Here is an 11,225-nt window from a genome sequence, read left to right as displayed (position 1 = left end):
GGGCCACAAATGTCCGGGGGTTCCTGCCTTTCCCCACCACTACCTCATCCTGAGCTCTGTCGGGGTGAAGTCGGTCCAGTCTAGTTGCAAGGCGCCGGCCCATGAGTAGTTCAGCTGGGCTCCGGCCCGTCGTTGTGCTTGGGGTGCTGTGCTGTGCTAGAAGAAATGCGGCAAGGCGGTATTCCCAGTCCCCTTGTGTTATGCGGCGGAGGCTGTCCTTGGTGGTCCGCACCATGCGCTCCGCTTGGCCATTGGTGGCAGGGTGGAATGGTGCTGAGCGGATGTGGCGGATGGCGTTCTGCGCTGTGAAGGTCTGGAACTCCTCTGACGTGAATGCGGTTCCATTGTCCGAGACGAGGGTGTCCGGGAGCCCGTGGGTTGCAAACAGCTTACGTAGTACCCGGATGGCTGCCGCCGTAGAAGTGGACGGTACCAGTGCAACCTCCAGCCATTTGGTGTAGGAATCCACCACTATGAAGAATGTTTTTCCCTGGAAGGGGCCAGCGAAGTCCACGTGCAAGCGTGACCATGGATGTCGGGCGGACTCCCAGGGCTGGACTGGGGCCCTTGGGGGATCCGGGCGGGATTCTTGGCAGGTCTGGCAGTGTTGGACCCAGGCCTCTATCTCTCTGTCAATCCCCGGCCACCACACATAACTCCTGGCAAGGGCCTTCATCCTCACTACCCCTGGGTGTGTCTCGTGTAGGGCTGTGAGGACCCTTTTGCGGAGGGGCTGGGGAACAACAACCCTGCTTCCCCATAACAGGCACCCCTTGTGGGCCGACAGTTCATGTTTGCGGTTTGTGTAGCCAGCGAATTCTGGCCCGGGGCTGCTGCTGGGCCATCCTCGCCACACCCAGTCCAGGACCCGGGAGATGACCCTATCTTTTGTGGAATGGTGCGCAACTTCTTGTGCCTGAATGGGTCGGTCGGGAAGCAGCTCCAGGGTCATAACCTCTTGCGCAGGCGCTGGGTCGGGGCCTGTTTCTGGTAGTGGTAGCCTGCTGAGTGCGTCTGCGTGGCCCATCGCCTTCCCAGGGCGGTGGATTAGTGCATACTGGTAGCCGGCAAGGAAAATTGACCACCTGAGGACACGTGGAGACAACACTTGGGGGGTCTGCTTCTCGGGGGCAAACAGGCCAAGCAACGGCTTGTGGTCAGTCACTATGGTAAAGGGCCGCCCGTACAAGAAATCATGGAATTTTTTTACGCCCTTCACGATTGCCAGACCCTCCTTGTCAATCTGTGAGTAGTTTCGTTCGGCTGCAGCAAGCGTCTGGGAGAAGTATGCCACCGGCACCTCTCTTCCATCCGGGAGTTGGTGTCCCAGGACAGCGCCGATGCCATAGGGAGAGGCGTCGCATGCCAGCACCACTGGCAGCCTCTCGTCGAAGTGTGCCAAGACCGAGTTTGAGACGAGCAAGTCCTTGACTGCCTGGAATGCGGCCCTTTGTCGCTGGCCCCACACCCAAGGGGCCCTTTTATCTAGGAGTCTGTGTAGGGGCTCCGCTACCGCTGCCTTATGGGGAAGGAAGGCATGGTAAAAGTTCAATAGTCCCAAGAATGACTGAAGTTCGGGCTTGCTCTTGGGCGCTGGGGCCTCACAAATGGCCCGTACCTTGTCACCGGTTGGATGGACCCCTTCTGCGTCCACCTTAAATCCCAGAAAGTCCACCTGCGGCACTCCCAGTAAACACTTTTCCCGCTTCACCTTGAGGCCCGCCGTCTGGAAACGGTGCAGGACGGAGCGGAGGCGGTCCTCAAATTCCTCTGGTGTGGGCCCGGCGATCAGTACATCATCGAAGAAGGGGGTGACGCCAGGAATCCCTTTAAGGAGAGAGTCCATTAGATTCTGGAATATGCCTGGTGCCACGCTAACGCCAAATTGCAGCCGCTTTACTCTGAATGCCCCTCTGTGCGTCACAATCGTCTGAGCCTCTGCTGTGGCTTCGTCCACAGGCAACTGTTGATACGCTTGGGCCAAGTCCAGTTTGCCAAAGATTTTTGACCCAGCCAGGGTGGCGAGGACATGGCTGACCACTGGCACTGGGTATGCATGGGCCGTGAGAGCCTTGTTTATGGTGCATTTGTAGTCTGCACAGATGCGGACCGAACCGTTAGGCTTGACGGGTGTGACAATTGGAGTTTCCCAGGGGGCGTTGGGCACCGGCTCCAGCACTCCTTGCTCCACGAGCCGGTCCAATTCCTCGTCTATGCGGGGTTTCAGGGCGAACGGGACCCGGCGGGCCTTGTGCCTGATGGGTCGTACAGCGGGGTCTAGCTGTAGGGCAATGGGGGGTCCTGTATATCGTCCCAATGCCCCATCGAAAACCCCTGGAAACTCTTTGCATATGGCGTCCACGTCCACTTGTAAGCTAGTGCGGTTCACCCCGGTAACGGCTAGCCCCAGAGGTCCAAACCATGCCAGTCCCAGTAAGCTAACGTAGGGGCCCTTAACTACCAGCAAGTCCAATTGTTGCTTTCGCCCTCGATATTGCACCCTGAAGGTCCCCACCCCCATTGTAGGGACCTTACGTTTCTGGAAGTCCCGGAGGGTGAATGGGGCCGGCCTTAGTTTGGGACCCCCATTAGGGCACAGTTCCCTTAATGTTCGGGCCGAGATTATGGATAGAGTTGAACCCGTGTCCAGCTCCATGCGGCATGGGGCTCCCTCTATCTGTACCTCTATATAAATTTTCTCTGTGCTGGGATGGGGCAACTGGAATACCTGGTAGTCCGTGATCTCCGTCGAGTTGCCTTGGTGCATGGTGCCGTGTGACCTGGGGCTCCTGGGTCGGTCATCTGATGCTTGTCGACGGGTGAGTCGAGCCCGACACACCCGGGCAATGTGTCCCAATTTTCTGCACTGCCTGCACTCTGCGTTGCGGAAACGACAGGTCCTCCTCTCGTGGTTCTCCCCGCAGCTTGCACAGTTCCCTCCTTCTCGTCGAGGCTGCTGTGGTGTGTGTGCTGCTTGAGTGCGCCGCTGTACTCGGTGTACTTCCTCCCTGTCAGATTCGGATTCGTCGGTGAGGTCTTCGTGGTAGACCCTCGGTTGGGATGGCGGGGCCGGTCGTGCCTCTTGCGTTGACCTCTCGGCGGCTTCGGTTGCCAGGGCTTCCTCCAGAGCAATCTGGAACGTGAGGTCTTTTTTGGCGTAGAGGCGTCGTTGCAACATCTCGTCCCTCAGGCCACCGACGAGGCGGTCACGAAGCATGTTCTCCAACTCTGAGAAGTTGCATAACCGGGCGGCTTGGCGGAGGGAGGTCACAAACCCAGTTATGGTTTCCCCCGGGGCTTGCCGCTTTGCGTAGAAGGCATTTCGGCAAGCTACCACCGAGGGCTGTGGTGAAAAGTGCTCCTTCAGCCGTTCCATTATTGTTTTGTAAGAGACGGTAGCGACATCTCTAGGTGCAAGGAGAGCCCGGGCGATTTCAAACGTCTCCTCTCCACAGACGCTGAAGAATGTCGCCCTCTTCATGGCATCGTTGGTGACTTCTTTCGCTTGCAGGAGGAAGTTGAAACGGGCGGCGTACCCTTCCCAGTCTCCTGATGCTGGTTTGAATGGCAAGAAGCTGCTGTCGGTTGCCATTCTGGGTTCCTTGGGTCCTGGAGCTGAAGCCTGGATGCACGGTGCGATGCAGCGGTGCAGCAGGTGGCGGTGCTGCGGTGCAGTGCGTGGTGGCGGTCAGCTCAGCAGGATCCCATCCTCGTCGCCAGTGAAATATACTCGGAGTCGAGAGTGAGTTTCATGCTCTTTATTCAGCTCATATTCATCAAGGAGAAGAAGAGAAGACGAAAGGCTCTTTTCCCAAAACCATCTGCTTATATACATTATTTACACAATGGGCCTTGCGTGATTGGCTACTTCAGGGCTACACCTGTGGGCCAATTATATTGTGGATTGACTTCTGCCTGCAGCCTGATTGGCTGCTCCTACAGGCCAATCAGGTAGCAGATTCACTTCTGCCAGCCGACTGATTGGCTGCTCCAGCAGGCCAATCAGGTTGCGGATTCACTTCCACCTGGAGTTGGATTGGGTAGCTCCCGCTGATTCTGAATCCTATTGTTCTAGGATTCAGCTCAGTACATAACACTGCGGGAGGCAGTGCAAGACAGGAGTGCCTGGCGTGCTCTGGTCCATGGGGTCACGAAGAGTCGGACACGACTAAACGACTAAACAACAACAACAACAGGGCTTAGTTTGAAGTCCATTGCACCATTGCCGGAAATCAGCCCCCATTGAAAGCAGTGGTGCTTGCCTCTATGGTAAAAATGCACTCTTAAGGACATATCTTTCTGACAAAAAAAATCATTTTAAAATATAGTATTTTAACTTTTTCTCCATTTGGGCAATTCATGAGGCATAGACTAGAGACGTTGTCCATTTTGGCAGAACTGGGAACTGCACTAAACAAGTATTAGCTAACGATTTCTCTGTGAGTTGTAGTTGTTCTCCGTTTCCATGTATTGTAAAGTCTTGGGGTAAGGAATCAAAGCAGCAAACATAAATATTTGTCTAAGTTCTACTGGCTCTGCCTTAATATCCCGTCAAAAATAGGCACTAGCTTGTAAATTCCAGTAGAACCCAGGGACCCAGGTGTAAATTCCAGGGACCCAGGTGGCGCTGTGGGTTAAACCACTGAGCCTAGGGCTTGCTGATCAGAAGGTCAGCGGTTCGAATCCCTGCGACGGGGTGAGCTCCTGTTGCTTGGTCCAAGCTCCTGCCAACCTAGCAGTTCGAAAGCACGTCAAAATGCAAGTAGATAAATAGGAACCGCTACAGCGGGAAGGTAAACGGCGTTTCCATGTGCTGCTCTGGTTTGCCAGAAGCGGCTTTGTCATGCTGGCCACATGACCTGGAAGCTATACGCCGGCTCCCTTGGCCAATAATGCGAGATGAGCGCCGCAGCCCCAGAGTCGGTCACGACTGGACCTAATGGTCAGGGGTCCCTTTACCTTTTCCTGTAAATTCCAGTAGTATACATTATTCCATAGAAATGTGTACCCTGCCCCACCCCGCAATCTTGCCCTGCGTGGATCTGCTGCTCCAAATACATGATTTTGGTCCATTAGTGGAGTGATAACATGCAGTTATCACATTAATAACAACTGAAACATCAAAGCCCCATTGCAGCTAACAGTCATAATTAATCCCGGGTGAAATCAATGGAAGACATTAGCAATATCTAAAGCCCCAGTGGGATACACAGGGTCCTATGTATGCTTACTTGTAAATAAGTCCCAGAGAATTCAGTGGCTCTTCCTTCCAAACAAATATGGATCAGGGCCAAATACTGAAATTCTGATAACAAAGACTGAAAGAATATTCAGCAGGTGTTAAAGGCCCGGAGCTTATTCACACTTGAAAATTACAAAGGAGAAATTTGAGGAGAATTTATCTGGCAGTTTTGTTTCATTTCCGTCTCTGGCTCGCTAGACGAGTACTGTAGTCCTGTTTAGCTTAGTGTGGCTGAAATAACTGCGTAAAGATCAGCTTCACTGGGGATGATCAAATGAAATAAGCAGGACGTGCTTTGCTAGCAAATGCACATTTTCTGTTTTGACTCTGCCTGTTCCTAGTCACTTCCTGTTGTGACTCCAAGTCCCAAATATTTCAGCCCCCCCCCCAGCACCTGAACCTAGCAGGCACACCTGACTTCGCTTCCCACCCTGACTAATTCCACCTTGTGTTTCTAGCCAGCCTGGTGACAGAGCAGGACAAGTAAATGCAAATCCACATTACAGAAAAAGCAGAATTTCTTGCTAGTCACTAAAGTCAAGTTATGAGAATGCCAAACACTTTGTGAATAGTTTACGAACAAGTAAAGAATGTATTATTTAGTAGGTGGCACCCATGACCTCAATACGTCATTAGAACGGGGCTAGGTAACATGCAGTCCTCTAGACGCTTGTATTTTTATTCTGCTTGTAGACTGCCTTCCATCACATGGCGACCTTAAAGCGGTTTTACTCAAGTACAAGTGAAACTCGGAAAATTAGAATATAATCGAAAAGTGCATTTATTTCAGTAATGCAACTTTTTATTTTTAATTTTTCTTTTAATTTTTACAAATGCTTTCTTTTGGAAATTCCACAATAATAAAACAAATAGTTACAATAATACAAAAATAAACATCGCTATTACATTTCATTAATTACATTCCATTTATAACTGACCCCCCTAACGACAAATAATTACAATTACAACAAATAAAGGCTTGACATATCTTGCTTTGCATGTCATGCATCTATCTCATATATTGGTTTCACCTTTTAAGTCACATTACTGAAATAAATGCATTTTTCGACGATATTCTAATTTTCCGAGTTTCACATGTAGACCCACTGAAATTAATGGGACTGATTTGGCAATGTTCATTAACTTGTATGTACTTTTTTCATTTCATAAAACTTATACACTGCTTGATTGTTACCCAAAAAAAAAATCCTCAGAGGTTTACAAAAAGATAAAACCATAAAATTGTGGGGGGAGGATTTACATTGCATTAAAACAAACAATAAGTTCAAATACTAAAGCAGATTAAAATTCACATCAGGATTTCTAAGTATTTGGGCAGGCTTGTCTAAACAATAATGTTCTTAGCAGGCACTAAATGCCAATGGACCTATTCCTAGCAAAATGTGGTTGAGTACTACTCAAAGGAATCAAATCCTAGAAAGTCCTGGGAGAATAATAAGTGCATCGTCATTCCTCAGTGTAATCCTAACCATGTAGTGACTATTTGTGCCTCAGGAGGAAAGGAATTCCGTAGTCAGGGGGCCACTACAGAGAAGGCCCTGTCATGCAGTGAGCTGTACCTGCCAGTGGGGCAAGGTGATTCCCCTGCCCGCCTGCCTGCCCAACCTCACCACCTGAGCAGGCTGTTATGAGGGAAAAGGTCTCCATCATATACCTACATCCCAAGATATACAGGGCTGGCCATGTTAATGCCCGCAGCTTGAATTAGGTCTGGTAACATATAGACAGACAGTGCAAGTTCCACAGAACAGCTGTTACGTTGGATACCGCAGAAGTACCCGATAGTACCATGCTGGTTGTGTTCTGTGCTAGCTGCATTTTATGGATCACCTCCAGCCCTACGTAAAGCACATGGCAGTAATCTAAACAAGAGGTCCTAGAGCATGCAAAATTGTGCCCATATTATCTTAGTCTTCCTTGGACTACAACATACATAAGCCCTGACTATTAGCTATGCTGATAGTAGCTAAAGTCCCACAACAGCTGGAAGAGACCACATTGGCTACCAATGTGAGTGGCCTCTTCCCCTCCCCTCTGTTTCCTCCTTTTAGGTCCTGTCAGTTCCCAAGTTGCTATCCATTTCCATTATACGGTCTGAAGACACATGGCCTTCTCTGTAGTGGCACCCTGACTATGGAATTCCTTGTGAAGACACACAAGTCTACCACTTTCCTGCATCTAAGCCTCCTGTGTCTGTGGCTGGGAGACCACCTGGGAACCACGTGGACAGTGCCTTAGGTTCCATGGCATAATCATACGAAAATAAGTAAATAAATATGTTCCTTAAGGCCACAACTATGTGTGTACACAATACACAGAACAAACAGACCCTCCACCACATCTAGCGTTGCTCTGATTTCAGAGAACCATTGCATCAATAATCCTGTTTCATTTATTCTTTGATATTTCGGCGTGGGACTATGATCACAGCAAACTCTGGGATCTAGCACAAGGCCTGGTAAGAATAGAAATCTGGAACATTTTCCAAACCCTTACAAGATGTCACTTCCTGGTAGGGAACAGCTGCCTGAGATCTCTTCCTCGTGGATGTATGCAGAAATAATATTTTTAGAGGATGGGCAAGGTCTATGACGTGTAACTACAGGTTGTTGCCATTATACGACTGAACCCCACACACCAATCCATGGTGTTGAAAGCAAGCAACAAGATACAAAGCTGTGCTGTGTCTGTTGGTACTGTATGGGATTATACATTTCAGAACTATCTTTTAACAAATGGCTTTAGTTGTCCATTTAACAATTGACAGAGCTGGTCCCTGGAAAGACATAACGCTTCAGTCTGTTCATTGAACAACAATAAGCCAAATTTAAAACAACAACCTAACGCTGAACTTTTATACAGAAACTGTACTGGGCTGTGGTGAATGCCAGAGGTGAAGTCTGAAACCAGCCAGACTTCTTTGTCAATGCTCGTCTCCCATTCACTTAAAGCAGGGATGGCCAACTCCCAAGAGACTGCAATCTACTCATAGAGTTAAAAACTGACAGTGATCTGTGGGGTAAGTTGCTAAACTTTTTTTTAGGGAGGAAGAAGGCCCGTTTTTAGGGGTTCTTCCGTTTTTAGGGGAGCCACAAAATTGTTGAGCTTTTTGGGGGGCAAGCCAGTGATCTACTACAGACGTCCAGTGATCTACTGGTAGCCTGTTTCTCCAAAAATAAGACATAGCCATAAAATAAGACGTAGCAGGATTTTTAAGCATTCAAGGAATATAAGCCATACCCCCCAAAATAAGACATAGTGATAGGCGCAGCAGCAATGCCGGCCGCGACAGGAGGAGGAGCGGAAAAAATAAGACATCTCCTGAAAATAAGCCATAGTGTGGGTTTTTTGACGAAAAATAAATATAAGACAGTGTCTTATTTTCCGAGAAACACAGTAGATCACGATCTACCTGTTGGACATGCCTGACTTAAAGCAAAATATGATACAAAGTGGGTCATTCCCAAAATAAAAACTGGAGTCTTTCAAGGTCTCGGTTAAAGCAGTCAATGACACCTCTTATAAATTTATCCTTTGACTTTTCTCCCCGAGCAGTCAACAAACACAAGCCAGGCAACTAAACTTCACTTGTGGAATGCAGCCCATGTCTTCACCCTACACAAAGTGGTAAAAAGATCATTCAGTTGCGTATGTTGTAACTGGGAGGGAAAGTGCTGTCAAGATGCCCATTGTAATAACAGAGAACCGTTGGGTGTGGGCTCCTCCACACTTCGCTCGGGTCCGTAACTTCTAGGCATGGGTCCAAGAGGTTTTTCCTTTGTCCCACCATGTCATGGGAAAATGTTTCGGTGGCTTTATTTGTATAAACTGCACATCACTTACATTGTTCAGGTCATTTGCGGTGAGATTAAGGGCTTTTCCACATTTAGCTTTCCTCCACTCTTTCCAGGCATGGCTCGCAATTTAAAGCTCCATGTCCGAGTGCCCTTTTTGAATTGACGTTTGCTCTGATTCAGCTTTAAAGAGCAGGTTTTTTTTGGGGGGGGGGGGTAAAGCTCAGAGCAAAAACAAAAACCACACTCAGACACTAACAAGCATGGACCTCTGCCTGGAATCATAGAACTGTAGAGTTCGAAGGGGACCCCAAATGCCATCTAGTCCAACCCCCTGCAATGCAGGAACCTCAACTAAAGCATCCATGGGGAAAAAAAACACTTAGCCGACTGCAGGGTGGGCAATGGTGGCAGCTCAGCATGAGGACCCCTGGGCAGAGGAAAACAGCCTCCTCACCACATGACTGGCCATTGGCCTTGACCTCAGCTGGACCACAGGGAATGGTGGAATAGCCCGCCAACATTCAAATTGTAACCAGCCAATTGGGGCAGACGGTGGGGGCGGGGCCTCGTGGTGGACCTGAGTGAAGAAGTCTTCCCTCTGGTTCACCGCTGGATGATTTCAGCGGCCGGCATCACTCTGGCCTCGGGCAGGGTTGATATCTCAGGGAATCCTGGTAAAGGGGTCTGAGTGGAAGTTTCTGTCCTGAAGCCATATGGAAAGCAGACAGGCCATAGAACTTCCAATGGCTGCCAGGGGAGGGCCAGCTTAGTTGATTTGCCTCTCAGGGTGGCCCATAACAAGACAGGGCCCTGTTCCAGTTTCAGCCACTAGGCAAAAGTCTGGTGTCGGATTCACACCCAGGGCCTGAGCCAAAGCCTACCTACACCTGTAGTCAATAAAGTTGTGGCCAATTTTCAATTCCGGAAAGCTGTTGTGTCTTTTTGTTCCACCTGTCAATTCCATATTCTTCCGCCGCCGCCCCCCCCCCCCAGGGAGCACACTGCGTGTGGGTCTGCAAAAAGTGGGTCAAAAGGTTAAGTGTGTACAAATCCTAAGTCTTTAGGATGAGCAGATTTGTGCTTCATTTCTTGCTATGGTTGAACAAGCATTAAATCCTTGTCTAACAAACATTGAGATCCGGTCCAAAATCAGAACAGAACAGGTGAGATTATGTTGGCTGTGCCTACTGCAGTTTGTTCTGAAATGGAAATGAACCCAAGGAATTCCTTTTGTACAGATACATTTTCGTCGACGAATCTTATACCTTGAGATGGTTCTGTGCCAGAAATATGGCACCTGCTGTTTCATCTGCTAAAACTGAGAATCTCATGGAAGCACATAACCTCTTCCCTCAAAGTTTGGCCACAACTTTATTAATGCATTCTGCATTCTTGCAGATGTGCCCCAGCTTTCAAACTTAAAAAAACAAACAAAAAAAATTCCATCCCCTGCATGAACATGAAACTCTAAAAGACCTGCATACCATGTTACCTGTGGAACTGGTCTCATCGCAGAGAGCAAGTTGTGGTCGTTACAAGCACAGCTTCTGTTTATTTTCCTCAATGTACTCCTGTATATGACTTAAGATGCTATTCAGTTGACACCTTTTTCCTGCTTGTGCCAGAAAGGAAATGAAAAGCATCTTCATGTGAACCCCTACGGTACAAACTTTGTGAATGCTTTCTTGCAGTGTCATTGAAATCTTTGTACTCGGTACAAACATTGGTAATGGATGTGTCGTGCCCTGTATCCATTGTACTAATGGCTGGGGAAATAAAATGCAATACAGTGATACCTTGGTTTACGAACTTAATCCGTTCCGGAAGTCCGTTCTTAAACCAAAGCGTTCTTAAACCAATGCATGCTTTCCCATAGCAGCGGGGGACTCAATTTACAAAAGGAACACACTCAACAAGAAGCGGAACATGTTCTGCTTCCAAGGCAAAGTTACAAACCAAAACACTTACTTCTGTGTTTGCAGCGTTCTTAATCCAAGCTGTTCATAAACTAAGCCGTTCTTAAACCAAGGTACCACAGTAGTAAGATACAAGACCTTTCAAAACAGTAGCATATGCTAACCACTGAAAATATTTAGAAAACCATGCAGGCCAAAATGTTCTTGGACCTGTACTGGCATGCCTGAAGCCATAACTTTCTGTCTGCA

Source organism: Zootoca vivipara, chromosome 2, assembly GCF_965207765.1.
Source record: "Zootoca vivipara chromosome 2, rZooViv2.hap1.1, whole genome shotgun sequence".
NCBI classification, from domain to species: Eukaryota; Metazoa; Chordata; class Lepidosauria; order Squamata; family Lacertidae; genus Zootoca; species Zootoca vivipara.
Note: the sequence above shows the minus strand (reverse complement) of the source record.